The 17,309-nt window shown below is 31.4% G+C and overlaps 1 protein-coding gene across 3 annotated transcripts in view; it reads right to left on the bottom strand.

The window, feature by feature from the left end:
- LOC143204719 (neurobeachin) overlaps positions 1-17,309 on the bottom strand; it is a 520,160-nt gene that overhangs the window by 449,997 nt on the left and 52,854 nt on the right. The window lies entirely within an intron of this gene.

Below are 17,309 nucleotides of genomic sequence, written 5' to 3' on the forward strand. Positions count from 1 at the left end.
CGACTACCACCCAGGAAATCAAGATAATTGGAAGGAGACATGATTAACATGATGTGTTTTCATTTAACAAAACTAATAATTCTAAAAATAATCTTCTAATAAATTTCCAAAAACAATTAGTTGTCATTTAGACCCTCGAACCTGAATGAGTTCTAACCGATATTGGAACAATCTTCCCAACAGATTCCGTTAGAATGAATACTATCTGCTTTGCAAATATGGCAAATGTATTAAGGAGAATACAGCGATTATATCTAATTTTATCAAGAAAAAAGTAGTAATAGAAGAAACTATGAAAAAATACAGTGATATCAGAAAGATTAGACAAGAAAACACTGCAACGAAGCAAACAAGAACTAAACATGAAAAGGTAAATGTGTTCTCTAATGGAAATAAAATACATTTCATTAAAATAACTCTAACTTATAAACTATTGTGGCTATTTAAATAACTGTAATTTTAGTCATCACTACATAGTATAAAACAAAGTCGCCTTTTCTGTCCCTATATCCCTATGTGCGCTTAAATCTTTAAAACTACGCAACGGATTTTGATGCGGTTTTTTTCAATAGATAAAGTGATTCAAGAGGAAGGTTTATATGTATAATACATGCATAATATACTAAGGCAACATTGCTAATTTTAGAGGTTTCTAAAGTGAGCAATTAGTAAAAACGCTGCCTAACCCTACGAGTTAGATCAAATTAATGTACTACAGTATTGTACACCATAAAAAGGTCTACAAAAAAGTCCGCGATGATATATGTTTATCTTTTAGGGATAACCCACATTAACCATTTTTATTGTTTACTTTTTACGTGAGAAAATGGCTTATTTACGAAGCTATTTTAAGCAATACGGCATTAATGCTTATCGAATTAAGTACCTTAAATACAGTGTGCAATTAATATAGATCAATATGGTTCCTTACAGCATGTAAATTAAACAAATATTTTCGGAGATATTACAAATTTAAAATTTGCGTTTAAAATGTGTAATGTAATAAAAATTGTATGAATTTAGATATTCCAAAGATAGCAGGAAATCTTCATAGTAAGTATAGGGGAAGAGGAATTGTTTTACTCCAAATTTAATGCGTGCAGGCCGAGGGCAGTAATGAATGAACCAAAAATACTGGATCGATTTTAATCATGTTTTCATTGAGTGACATAGGCATATATATTTTATGCCCGTGCAAAGTCGGAGCGGGCCGCTATGTTTTTATATACAACGTTCATATTTTTTCTGTAGTGTATTTAATTTAGTATCAGCATTGCACCCGTGCGAAGCCGGGGCGGGTCGCTACGGTAATATATGCATTAGATGTACTATAATGTTAAAATAAATTATATTCGATAACATTTTTGTTTCATTATTTTACTTATATTAAAATGATAATGTAAATAAAGTTTTTCTCGCTCTTATTTATGGTTATACATATACGAACGGAGCTGTCATTGTCAATCGTTTAGCAAAATTAATTCCCATTTCTAATAACTTTCCAAAAACAATTAGTTGTCATTTAGACCCTCGAATCTGGAAGAGTTCTAACCGATATTGGGACAATATTCCCAACAGATTCCGTTAGAATGAATACTAACTGTTTCGCAAATATGGCAAATGTATTAAGGAGAATGCAGCGATTAAACCTGATTTTATCAAGAAAAAAGTAGTAACATAAGAAACTATGAAAAAATACAGTGACATCAGAAAGATTTGACAAGAAAACACAGCAACGAAGCAAACGAGAACTAAATGAAAAGGTAAATATGTTCTCTAATGGAAATAAAATACATTACATTAAAATAACTCTAACTTATAAACTATTGTGGCTATTTAAATAACTGTAATTTTAGTCATCACTACATAGTATAAAACAAAGTCGCCTTTTCTGTCCCTATATCCCTATGTGCGCTTAAATCTTTAAAACTACGAAACGGATTTTGATGCGGTTTTTTTCAATAGATAGAGTGATTCAAGAGGAAGGTTTATATGTATAATACATGCATAATATACTAAGGCAACATTGCTAATTTTAGAGGTTTCTAACGTGAGCAATTAGCAAAAACGCTGCCTAACCCTACGAGTTAGATCAAATTAATGTACTACAGTATTGTACACCATAAAAAGGTCTACAAAAAAGTCCACGATGGTATATGTTTATCTTTTAGGGATAACCCACATTAACCATTTTTATTGTTTACTTTTTACGTGAGAAAATGGCTTATTTACGAAGCTATTTTAAGCAATACGGCATTAATCCTTATCGAATTAAGTACCTTAAATACAGTGTGCAATTAATATAGATCAATATGGTTCCTTACAGCATGTAAATTAATCAAATATTTTCGGAGATATTACAAATTTAAAATTTGCGTTTAAAAATGTGTAATGTAATAAAAATTGTATGAATTTAGATATTCCAAAGATAGCAGGAAATCTTCATAGTAAGTATAGGGGAAGAGGAATTGTTTTACTCCAAATTTCATGCGTGCAGGCCAAGGGCAGTAATGAATGAACCAAAAATACTGGATCGATTTTAATCATGTTTTCATTGAGTGACATTGGCATATATATTTTATGCCCGTGCAAAGTCGGAGCGGGCCGCTATGTTTTTATATACAACGTTCATATTTTTTCTGTAGTGTATTTAATTTAGTATCAGCATTGCACCCGTGCGAAGCCGGGGCGGGTCGCTAGTACGGTAATATATGCATTAGATGTACTATAATGTTAAAATAAATTATATTCTATAACATTTTTGTTTCATTATTATACTTATATTAAAATGATAATGTAAATAAAGTTTTTCTCGCTCTTATTTATGGTCATAAATATACGAACGGAGCTGTCATTGTCAATCGTTTAACAAAAATTAACTGTCATTTCTAATAACTTTCCAAAAACTATTAGTCTGGACGAGTTCTAACCGATATTGGGATAAGCGTCCATCCAGGATCCTTTAATTTCCAGTCTGGCGTCAAGTAAAACACATACTAAATGGAGACGTACAAGGAAAATCCATTCGTTAAGTACTCGGCGACCGCCCGCAACAACTCCGCGGGTCTTCAGGACGACCCAACGACCTCGGAGAGACGATTTGCGACTCGCGCATAAAGTTCGGAATTAAATTTGCATTAGCCGAATTGAAAACGGACCGTAATATCGGGCACAGACAAGAGATGAAATCGTCGCTGCTATTTGTCTCGTCGGATCCCCGGAGGTGATTTAGTCAAGTTGGAGTGCGAGGCCGTTGTTTTCGGGTCATGTTTCGTCAATTTGTTTTTGATAAACATATCAAATTTAAAAAGAAATCGAAGATTTTTGTTTTCGAAAGAACGGAAACAAGTAAACTGAGACTTAGTTACTTGTTTTTCTTGTTTTTTTACATTTGTTTGTTAATAATTGTGTACAATCTGGATACCATTTTAACTCTATTATTTTGCATATAACAAAGGGCCAAGCTAACAAAACGTCATTTTTAGAGTTGCTTTTTTATTTTAACTTAACGTAAAATACGACTGAAAGACGAAAGTCAAAAAAAGAATCGAACGAACTGGGACGGCCACTTTTATTTTGACCGTAGCACTGGTAGTGGTTTTAGTTATTATTATGTAGTTACATAAATACGTACGTAAAGATTATTATAATTTTTTATTACTCTTAGTAGTTCTACAATCTGCCCAATAGACGATAAGTATTTCTTATATTTTCTTATATTTATATTATACTAGCGACCCGCCCCGGCTTCGCAAGCGTGCAATGCTGATACTAAATTAAATACACTACAGAAAAAATATGAACGTTGTATATAAAAACATAGCGGCCCGCTCCGACTTTGCACGGGCATAAAATATATATGCCTATGTCACTCAATGAAAACATGATTAAAATCGATCCAGTATTTTTGGTTCATTCATTACTGCCCTTGGCCTGCACGCATTAAATTTGGAGTAAAACAATTCCTCTTCCCCTATACTTACTATGAAGATTTCCTGCTATCTTTGGAATATCTAAATTCATACAATTTTTATTACATTACACATTTTTAAACGCAAATTTTAAATTTGTAATATCTCCGAAAATATTTGTTTAATTTACATGCTGTAAGGAACCATATTGATCTATATTAATTGCACACTGTATTTAAGGTACTTAATTCGATAAGGATTAATGCCGTATTGCTTAAAATAGCGTCGTAAATAAGCCATTTTCTCACGTAAAAAGTAAACAATAAAAATGGTTAATGTGGGTTATCCCTAAAAGATAAACATATACCATCACGGACATTTTTGTAGACCTTTTTATGGTGTACAATACTGTAGTACATTAATTTGATCTAACTCGTAGGGTTAGGCAGCGTTTTTGCTAATTGCTAAATAAGCCTAAAAAAATAGGTTAATTTACGACATCACGTTAGAAACCTCTAAAATTAGCAATGTTGCCTTAGTATATTATGCATGTATTATACATATAAACCTTCCTCTTGAACCACTCTATCTATTGAAAAAAACCGCATCCGTTGCGTAGTTTTAAAGATTTAAGCGCACAAAGGGATATAGGGACAGAAAAGGCGACTTTGTTTTATACTATGTATTGATATATATATATATATATATATATATATATATATATATATATATATATACATATATATATATATATATATATATATATATATATATATATATATATATATACATATATATATATATATATATATATATATATATATATATGTATATATCTATGTATACATGGCATATAGAAACTTCTTCATTAAGTGATCTCCTGTATAAGATACGATCTTAATAAATTAATCAGATCAGATCGTGTTAAACATTTTAGTCTAGGCACTTCACTATCACGTCGCATATTTAGCTGACAGCCGAGTACATTGGGATGCATTGACACTCTTTGGAATTACTTCACACAAACATGTCAAATTACTCTCGTTACAGGTTCTAGAGGAATATCGCGTTGTATCACTTCATGGTAGGGAATATCAAAATTGGCACGCAACACTTTATTCTAAGACCGTTGAACGATGGATATATTAGATTTGCTAGCGGTAGCCCATAGTTGGATTATATGTGATCAAAAAGGCTTGAGTATAGACTCATACAGCAATACATTGTTATCTAATGTTTAAATTAATCTAAATGTAATCGTTATCGTAATGTTAATCTAAAATTTAAGTCCAAGTTGTTTTCATTTAGCGAGTACGTGAAGCACGGTTAGGTTAGGCTTCGATTTAAATGCACACCGAGATATTTAACATCCTCCGCTTGGGGGAGTTGACAATCATTGATACTCACTGGTGGACATGTTCTTCTACGCAGGGTAAAAGTTATATTTTCATTGACTTTAATGCGCCATGTCTTCAACCACAGTTGTATTTGCTCCAGGTGGGTTTGCAGGTTCATTGATGCTGTGACTGGATCTTCCTAAGATGCTAAGATTGTTGTGTCGTTTGCATATGTTAAACTAGTTATGTTTGTAGTGGGTAGATCGGCTGCATGTAGAAGATATAGTATTGGACCCAGTACACTACCTTGCGGAACTCCTGAATACATACATTGGATATAATTGGTATGTTCAAAGCCGTGCTTTACAGTAAAATGTCTATCAGTGAGATACGATTTTAGTAACTGATAGTCCGGATGAGGGAGACGTTTCTTTAATTTAACCTGCAAGCCCGTATGCCATACTTTGTCAAAAGATTGAGATACATCTGGTCTAGAAAGCAGCCGAACAATATCTTTTAGTATTTAGGTTCATATTATTTTGTTTACAAGTCTATCCACTTGTTCTATAGTTCCATGATTATGATTGTAAAGATAAATTAATGTTTATTATCTATATCTAAGGAAGACATCACATAAGAAATTGTGCCTAGATATACATTATGCGTAGTAAGGAAAAGAGTATATGGCATTTTAATAGAAGTATAATTTTGATATATTATTGTTGATATATTGATAAATAAATAATATTTGTTATCTTACATATTGTCTAATTTTCTATTCTTTCGTTTCAAAATTATTTTACAATTAAATATGTTTATAAAAGTTTCTTCATATAATATTTTATTATTTTATAGAAAATTAATATTGTACCAATACACCTACCTAAATTTGAACTTAAGCTTCAAGGTAAATTTTATATTAATTTGTGAATTCAAGCTTATGTATAAGAAATGACAACGTCGCAAATTTAGATTCTTATGCGCAGATAAGGATCCTCCAAAATCAAAATCTTGTATTTCTAATTACTAATCGACTATTTCAATACAGTTAACAAAGAACCATCCAATCTATCGCAGGAACATTACGCTATCGATTGTGATAGATATAAAATCATAATCCAAACATACGATACCCAAACTCGTCCAACTGTAATCAAGCACCAATTTCACTTCTATAAACACATACATCAATACTACCTGATAAAGATAAACAAAGCTGATATTAACTGCCCAATTTTTAACTTTAAATCTTGAATTTACAACTAGATCACTTATAATCCATTAATAGACGTTAATGTATGTATCAGAATTCTAATAAAATAATATATTCGTGTTTTTGAGAGATGGTACTATGAAAAAACAAGGCATATAATTAGAGAAAAATATTGGAAAACAAAGACTGTTGGAATTATTATGTTGATCAACAGAAATAAAATCAATTGCATTCGCTTCGTTCAATAGCCACAAACTAAGGGTGGAAGAATCAGTGCGTCTGCCAATAATACTAATTTTTCGAAACCTTCGAGAAGTTTTTAAATAAAAACAATCCGTTGCAAAAAAGATTCAAGATAAGTTAGGATAGCAGTATTTGTAATTGTCATAAAGAAATATAATAATATAGACATAAAAACAGATTCTATTATTAAAATATATTTCGACGCAATCCAATAAAACTACCAAACACTCAAATCGCAATCAAATCGAGTACTCGTCACTCTCCCATTTTGTAGACATTACTTATAAAAGCCAATAATTTACTGAAATTAATCTAAAATATTTATTCAAAAATATTCTATCTCTATTAAGTTCCAAGAAAACTGTACAGTAACGTATTAAGTCACCATTGTATCTTAACTAATTGCAAGACACACCCACTAAACTTCTACCAGCTTCGTTGTTAATACATTAAATCCGACTTGGTGCCCACATAATACATTAGCAACAAATGGTAACTCTAATTCTAATTCTCTAATTTAAATTCGGTTAAATCAAATTTAATCTGCAGCTTTGTGTGTAGCTCCAATCGCCGGCTTGGCTAGATCGGCGAAGGGCCAGGCCTTAGAGAATGGCCAAATAGTGTTTAAAAGATGAGCCTTCTGTATATACATTCTGTAATAGGCTTTAAATCACTAAATATTATACATAAATAGCCTGACATATTATGTGGTACATTTCTATAACAAAATTCTTGTTATTATCTTGTTTAAAAAACCTTCACATTACATGTAAAGTGAAAAAACAAAAATAAAATGTTAATTTTGGAGATTCGATGGAGTTAATAAATATGCAAACAAAGATTGAGTGAAAGCAATTTCAGCAAATTTCACAACTATATATCGGAAAGTGTTAAATTAACAACGAACATGATGTATCCATATTTTAAGTATAATGTTGTTCAGAGGTAATATCATCATTAATGTAACTTTCGATAAACCCTAATTATAAAAAAATTTCAACTCTCATATAATTGGGCTGGAACTGGCTTGTTGCATCCCCTCCCTATCCACTACCCGAATTTTCCCCATTCCTTCTCCTTCACATTCAACTTCACTACCCCTTCATAAACACATCCAATGTCAATTTTATAAAAGAAAACATTGTCCTTACCCTATTGTGTCCAAGTTCTATGAATTTCTCCACTCTTACCCCGGACGCAAACAAAAGTTGAACCATCCCCTAGTCATTGACTCACTGTTAATCATCCGTGGCCTCTATCTGAATGAGATCAGGATAGGTTTACTGTGGATCAATATACCTTCTCACGTGGGTATACCGGAAAATGAGCGCGGATAGTGCGGCTAAATCGGCAGTCTCCTCTCCCCGTCCCATCTCAAATGTCTGTACCCATGCTGACCTTATCCCATTCGTTTCATGTTTCACCAAGAACGAAGTACGTTGTCGTTGTTTGGCCCAGGTCACCAACGATCACAAACTCTTTGAGGTTCAAGCTGACTCTGTCTCCTCTTTTTGCTTTCCTTCCATTCGTCACTATGCCGTAACTGTGAAACAACTGAGACTGGGTCAGTGTCGTTTCTCGCACGGTTACTTGATGACTTCAAGCTCGCCTGTTAACTGTGATTTCACCTTATTTCAATCTACCACATACTGAACGACTGTCCACAGCTCACCCAGATTGGAGCTATATATGGGCCGCAAAATGTTAGAAATGCCTTAACAGAAGAAAATGCAGACAGACTTCTCGGATTTCTACGAGAAATCGATTTTCTCCATAGAATCTGGCCCACTGACCAAATAATTACTACCACTTCGGTATGGGTGCTAATGTGTATAGAGCCTCTACTTCGTTGTGGTTGTGTTTGTAGCCTTGTATTTGTGCCAATTTTTAAATTGTGTATACACTACTTATACTTTGCTGTTTGTGTTATTAATTTTATTTTATGTATTAAATTATTATTTTATATATACACTTTAGGTCTATCCCCGTCCCTTTTATGTCAAGACCGAAAACTTAATTTTTTATATTTTTAATTTTTAATATTTTAATAGGAAAACAATTTCACAGAGCTGTATTTTTGGCAGTTTTATAAATTCGAGTCTTCAGAACTAAAATTAAATTAAAGATGAACTCTAAGAAAATATACATAATTGCATAATTTCGATTACAATATAATTTTTCCGGAGATATAGATAACGCGACAAAACTTTAGCACACTCTTAATAATAATAAACTTGTAGCTTTAAGATTCTACGATTAAATACGGTTTGTCATAGTGTTTATAATAACGTAATTTATACGTAATATCTTGAAATACGTACGACATTCACAAAACAAAAGCATGACGTATTAATCCTTTGCTGGACAGCTGCACATGTGCTATAGTTTCGCACCTTAAGCGAAAATTATAAGCAAAAAATATCTGTCTCTCTGTAATGTATACATAAATGCCTTGACTGACTGTCTTTAGTGGTAGAACTTAAGAAGTAAAAGATTATTTTTGTAAAGAGTGATGAACAATGAAAAATGTGTAATGTGCTAAAGTTTTGTCGCCGTTTTATTGTTTGCTGCATATGCAAGAATACAGAAAAATTATTTCATTCCAAACAAAAAAATAAATATCCCAACTCTAATTGCAATAAATATACACATTCGCACAACATATATTTAAATTTGCATTTAAAGTACGTACGATACTTCTTCAAATAATGTTCATTGTTATGGGAATAAAATATATACGCAGCCGACTTCATTCGGGATATTCCGCGTCGACCGACCTAGTACGGTTCAGCAGTCGCGCCCCATCCTCGACTACGTCTCGTTCGGTGATTTGCGACCCGCACAAAGCCCGAGATTAAATTTGCATTACCCCAATTTAAATTGGACCGTTGTCTCGTTCGAGTATGACATCGTGTCGTTTTATTTATCGCGAGTTACTCCACCGGACCGTGTCAGAGATTAACAAAACTCAGTTAAACGCGCAGTAAAAATAGTTTTAGTCACATTGTCTGTTTGATTAATTCATAAACACAGCAAATTATTGAAATTTATTTCAAAAAGCATCGCTAGATACTCTCTCAATCATCTATTTAACATAATTCATTAACCGTTAACACTATCTGCAGATAGGCAACACAGTGGACCAAGATAAGATTCTAGGTTGTCGTGTTTTTTTTGTACTGTCCCACTGGAAGACTACATTTTACAAAATAACTAAATACTTTTACCATTAACCACTGGTTCAATGGTAGTAAACTTCTGAACTCATCTTGACATATTTAGAATTCCCAGATCCATTCCATAAACATCTAGAGTCCTTGAAGCCACCAATTTAATTGCCAACTTGAAGTATCAATATCGTTCCTAATTCAAAAATTGGCAAACTGTCACAACAACCTAACCTAACTGTTACAATTCGATGGTTTTGGCAATTCTCCCTCAACCTAAAATGACACTTTTTCATTTAGAATTATTGAGTTATTCAGTATACACGGTAATCATAGAACGCTACAAATGATATCGGCGAGATCTCTAAGTCGAAGTCTATTGAAACACTTTTAGAAACTTATAGTGATGCTGCTTTGTCAAATGTTGGTTTTCATTCCAACGATTTAAAAGTGGCGACTCAAGAAGTTCAAAGACAACGAATCGCAAAACTTATAAGATGAAAACCCAGCTCAAACTTTGAAATAACTTTCATACGACTTAGCAGCTGATGATATAACAGTTTCCAAATGCTTACAAATGATGGGAGATATACAAAAGAATAACAAATGGTTACCATACGAATTAACTTAAAATGCTATTTCGAACTGTTTCCACATTGCGGTTTAATTGTTTGCCATTCAAAAAAAAAGAAGAGTAGTATGGAGAGAAATCCAGAAAAAAGTACATAAATTGCATATTGTAAAGAAGGTATTATCTTTCTATACATTTTAAACAAACCTCAAATATAAAATGGATAATAAACCTTATTATAAAACACCGATCATGACGAAAACGCGACAAAATGGATATATTGTCTTCAATATATGATATGTTTAAATACTTAACATACATAAATTAAATTTTTCAGAGTTATATCATAAATTAATTAAAATTCTTTAATTCCAAATGAAAAATTTTAATTTTAGTGGACCTAAGTGATGAATTATTTTTGATTTTTTTTCAAACCACAGTAGTGATTCTATCTCAAAAATATATTGCTAAGGAACTAGCCCACCAAATTACTAAACTGAATGAAATAAAATTTTTATTTTATGTCATTAACTGTCCTGACTATGATCTGCATTTGTCTTGCGTTTCTATTATTATATTTATAATTACTATCTGGTGACTTCTCATCAATTCCCCAACCACTTACACTTATCTTTCTCTATTCTTCATACCATTTTTATATTGAATTTATTGATCCCAATATGGTTTTAACAACATTCGAAAGAGTTTTTAGCAGTTTATGATATTGATTATGCCACTGTCTTACTCGTTACAAGTAATAACATTAAGACAACTGTAACCAAATACACACAAAGAATCAATAACATTACTGCTCGGAGCATCGTTAACTAAGAAAAGTAACATTGATACAAAAATAATTGAGCATAAAGACCTGGACATAAAAACTAATAATAATAAGAAAAAATTAAAGATAGTAAAAAATAATTGCAAATGTCAAGAAAATGTTAAGCTAAAGATAAAATATGTTCCTGAAATAACTGATTATTTCACGAAAATTAAAGAAAGAAAAATGCTGAAAATGAAAAAAACATCCACAAATTAGTTTGGGTTTATTAAGAAACATTTAACAACTGATCAGCAGAATATCATAACAGGTAAAAAGAATAGCTATATTCAGCAATATTCTTAGATGTAGCACAAGCCTTCGATAAAGTATGGCATGACGGTTTTGTTCATAAGCTCCAGAAAATATTACAGAAAAAACACACTGGACTATTGAAATCTTACAATACAGCCAGAATATATTTAGAGTCAAATAATAGGAAGCCAACTCTACAATAGAAGAAGCTAAAGCAAGTGTACCGCAAGAAAATTTATTGAGGTCAATTATTCATTGCTCTACATATGTGACATACCACAAATGGAAGGTCTGAAACAATAGCGAAAAAGCCACACGAAAGTTACAATAAATAATAGTATTATTCCGTAGAGTAACAACGCTAAATATATCGGAATAATTCTTCATGCAGAACTTCAATGGAAAAAACGTGTTAAAAAAGGAAAGAACTGGAGTTCAAATATAGGAAAATGTATTGGTTAATTGGAAGAAAAGCACAACTATCAGTACATAGTAAATTGCTATTATACAAGCAAGTATGGAAACCTAAATGTATGAAGTCTTTAGAAGTGTTGTAGGTACACCAAGATACTACAGAATTGATTTCTTACACCGAGACCTAAAATATCGATATACATTCTGAAAATCAAATCAAAACTCTTGGATAGTACCAAAACAGGACACAAAGGCTCAAAAGAAACAAACTGTATGATCTTATGTAGTGTTGTGTAGTCTGGTGCATTTAATAGAAAAACAGTAACATTATTACGCTAGAGACTAAGATAGGGACTGGTGTGTTCCCCTAGATATAGACCCAGATATAAGTTACCGTAAAGACAAATTGACAGTCGGCAACGACTAGCAATAACGTAACAATTATATTTCACTTGAACATTTTTATCTATTAATTAATTAAAGTGGATATTTTTTAACCCATATGTTATTTCCGAGCACGTAGAATGCTAAAATCGTTAAATCACATCGAATAGTTCAAGTTCTCTGCTCGATATCAAAGCTATAACCTCCCCACTATAAATAAACGTCGGACATGGTTCTTAAATTTTCATTTCGGCTACAGTTCGCAGACTAATAGCAATACTAAAAGTGATAAACGGTTTGGAAATACCACTCTTCCCGGAATCTCCTATCGCTTCACCTTATTGTTTGGGACAAAAGTCGGATAATCAATTAAAGATAAGTGAGAAAAATCGTCCCACAGAGGCAGTCTGATAACGAAGAACAGAAGTCGTAAAGGGAAAACGGCAATACGATTAATTCTGTAAGTTAAAATAAGAATCAATAAGATTATTGTAATGCTCTTTCAAATAACAACCACATTTACTCGTGTAAAACTAATGTTTTAGGCGCTCCACAACTCATAGTTTAACACGTTCGCTGCCGATCTGGGATCAAGTACTTCCACTAGAAGCCGACTACGTTTTTTCTGATTACAACAATAAAATATTCCTAATGACGTTTTTTAACGTGTGTCCACCCTAGATTTTAATATATGTTAACAAAATAATTTTTTGTCACGCGCCAGAACGTGATCGGCACTGAGGTCAAATATTATTGCCGATAGCTGCATAACACGCGAATTAAAATGGACAGAATAGGAAAGTAGATTGTTGATTAGAAGATATAATTTAATATACCATGACAAAATTATATATATATATATATATATATATATATATATATATATATATATAAATAAAAAAGTAAATGTTACTAGAAACAAACAAAATATCTATTCAAGTAAATTGAGAAGTAATGAAAATAAATGAACGACCATAAGCTATCACAAATTTTCACTAAAACTCACAAAATAAATAAAAACCCTATTCAGATAAATCATAAGAGGCTACTCATGACTAATTTTTGCGTAATCTAAACAGCAGCCAGGAAATACAGGACATGCAGTGCATACATAAATAATGTATTTTCTGTTTTCTTATAAATAACAATTTTTGCATTGCTTCCTCGTTACGTTTCCTGCTTTCGTCTCCCCTCGTATGTTCAAAACATGTTCGCTGATAATCGCTCTAGAAGGAGGTTTGGACAGAACCATTGGTAACCTTTTAATAACAGACAAAGGAAAGTCGTAAATTGGAATACGATTGCTTGAATATTTATTATAAAGTTGGGGCACATTTCGTATCTATTTTTTCACTTTTAGGACGAGAGAGTCCTGACATATCGACATTTTTTCCCGCCATATGCAATCATGTAATACATATCAATCGAAGTGGAAAAATCGAAACCTAGCCCGTAAATGACTCAACTATAGTATTCAGATAGTACCGATATAACTGTACGAGCACACTGCTAACGCCGAACTAAATACAAGGCTTAGAAAGACCACAGTACATATAACGCGCTGGAGTGTAATTGGCACCCAATGACAGCTTAACTTTACGCGCTAGCCATGTGCTAAAATTCGTCCAAATTACTGAGAAACAACATTAATGAATGATTTTAGAACTGTTCAGCTAAAAGTATCATTTAAAAATATTGTCATAAGCTAACACTTATAGAAACTATCTTTCTATAATACATTTTACTAGAAAATTCAACTTATTTAAAATTTAAACTACCACTTAGAGAGGAAGAACAAAATTTTACGTTATCATACTCTACCATTTTAGCCTGGAAATATCATCAGGTTTTTCTTAATTTAAAAAATTATTCTCGTCAAAATTAAATTCTCTGTTTTAGTAAATCGAATTGGCTATACAGTTCGAACGATTTAACAGCGTCAGCCAGTAATATAATATAAACAATATGTTCATATATCAATCAAATATACACCCAGATAATATTTTCCCATATATTAATACGGAAAATAATTGTAACAGTGATTAAATAATACTCAATATATTACGAAATATTTCCTCATTTATATGAAACAGCCAAAAAACAGATAATTAAGTATAATAAAATAAAATAAATTAATATTGTACTATTTTATTTAAATAATTTGCAGGGAAAACTTAATTGTATACTGGTAAAAAAAGTTTTAAAGTATTTTAAACTCTGGCTAGTATTTTCCGAACCATTTTATTTCATTATTTAATATAATCATGTTGTCGATATAATCATAATTTAATACAATTATTCTATAGGAAACTCTTAATATAAGAAGCATTTTCAGAAAACCGATAACTATTTAAAATTGTCATTCGGTAAATATAAATGAAATCTTTGTTTTATTTAACTATTTTTTTTAGAAACAAACCTGAAAAAATACGCTGTAGATCAGACAGCAGAAGACTACGATCACAGAGCATTACGCCTTACTATTTACTTTGGACTTGGGGATAGAAGCATTATCTACTACAAGACCTTCGATTTGGATAAACACCATCTGATATACAAAAGGGAAAATTGACAAATGATGAATGTATACTGTTAGTATCTAAGAAGAAGAAATACACTCACATCAAAAAGAATAAAAACATGATCTACACATAAAAAGGTAAATATGCTTTCGAATGAAAATAAAATAAATTATTTGGGTGATACCACTATATAAAAAACGCGCCTAGACCTCTACTTATACTAATGTTGAAAAAATTTCAATGTCAATATAATAAAACAACTAAAACCCATAAATTATTGTGGCTGTATAATTTTACACTGCCATTTGCCAATATAAATTAATTTAAAATGACCTTATCTGTACAACAAAAAGATCCAAACACTTATCTGAGTCTTTTCTTCTTTCAAAATATAACTAGTAAAAAAATCAACAAGAAAATAATAATACTTAAACCTATAAATCCTATATCCAGATAAAAAAAAATTAAATAAAAAGTATCCCATGGCTTATAATCGACAATATTAACTGACAAAAAAAACTGTTTCGCTAACCTTTTCATTAAACTCCGAAGTGATGTTAACAACAGAAAAACGCCATATATCACTAGAAAAGGACCCACCTCTCATCATATCCTACAATCATTAATGTCTCAGAACTTGGCAAGATTAATGAAGTCTCCGAGTATCAGACAGCGAATTTTACGGCAATATTTTCCCGGTCGCTCCAGAAAGAATATCGCACAGTATCGGAGCTTTGTTACGTACATTTCTGCCCTAACATCTCGTAAAAATTGCTTTCATTGATATTCCTAACAACGCTAATTAATATATCAGTAAATAGAAGCCATACCATCTAAGAAACATGTATTTCAGGTAATTTCAGGTAATATATCTGATAACTACTACATTCCAACACAATCCAATAAACTACTTATATAATTATATAGATACGAAGGCTTCTTAAAAAAAATAAAAAAATATATATATAACAATAAGTTGTACATGTGGAATGTATTTATTTATTTATTTATATATATATATATATATATATATATATATATATATATATATATATATATATTTATTCCTTTCTAAATTATACAGTCACAATAATTTATGGGTTTTATTTGCTTATTATATTGACATTGAATTTTTTTCCACATTAGTATAAGTAGAGGTCTAGACGCGTGTTTTATGTAGTGGTATCCCCCGGAAGGTACCCAAATAACTTATTTTATTTTCATTCGAAAGCATATAGCAAGTGTCAGCTTATGACAATATTTTTAAATGATACTTATACTTTAAATGATATATATATATATATATATATATATATATATATATATATATATATATATATATATAATCCTTTTACCAACTATGCATTTATCTGGACTGGGCCTAAAGTTTAACGTTTTTTAAAGACCAACTTTAGAAATCATCCCAGAAGACCTCCGGTCTTACCCAGCCTGGTTACTGGCGTGGCTGGGATCATTTTCCTTGTCGGATTTTACACTCTTGTCTAGAACATTTACAAATTTTAAACAATCACAAACATAAATTTACGACCATGCCACAGCAGGATTCGAACCCGCGGCTATCGCAACAGTAGGAGGACCGTCCCATCGCCTTTACCACTGCGCCACTAAGCCGGCGTGTGTAATGTATTGAAAATAATTTACGAGAATTTAACAGTTTTTAATAAAACTGCATTTACAAATCTAAATATTGACTTTTGAAAAAATACTGCTTGATATTTATCAAATTTATTATAGAAAATGTCAATATAAAAACCGTGTAATAACAAAAAAAAGTAATAACCATTCGGACTTACACTAGAGAAAAATCCAATACAAACTGAAACCACATGATCAACAAAAGTTTTAAAAAAAACATGATTATATCCAGGAATATAACACTTGTTAAGAATAAATGCTGTTTTAAAACACACGGTAATAGAACGTAACCACTTTCTTTAAATATTCAACTCAAATACATCAAGTGCAATCGACAACTAGATAGTCGACAACTAGTCTAATCTTCTAATATTGCCTTTTCAAAGATTCTTGATAGGCGACATCGTTCTACTTCAACTATATCAAACGCACCAATGTATCAAAACTAGTACTCACAAATTTGTAAAGCTACATTGAAACAAATAAAATAAAATACTCTTAGAGAGACAGTAATGCCTTTTGGGTACTATGTTTTGGTACTAATATATCTGACTCTCTTGAAAACCGTGAATTCGTAACCAAAAACTCGGATTTTTCTTACGCTTAAGACTAATAAATATTAACTAATGACAATTTTAACATATAAAATCAATATAAAAACCGTGTAATAACAAAAAAAGTAATAACCATTCGGACTTACACTAGAGAAAAATCCAATACAAACTGAAACCACATGATCAACAAAAGTTTAAAAAAAAACATGATTATATCCAGGAATTTAACACTTGTTAAGAATAAATCCTGTTTTAAAAC

The sequence above is a fragment of the Rhynchophorus ferrugineus genome, unplaced genomic scaffold (genome assembly GCF_030347505.1).
Source record: "Rhynchophorus ferrugineus isolate W39M unplaced genomic scaffold, kcgeb_rfMv2 rfM11, whole genome shotgun sequence".
Classification (NCBI taxonomy): Eukaryota; Metazoa; Arthropoda; class Insecta; order Coleoptera; family Curculionidae; genus Rhynchophorus; species Rhynchophorus ferrugineus.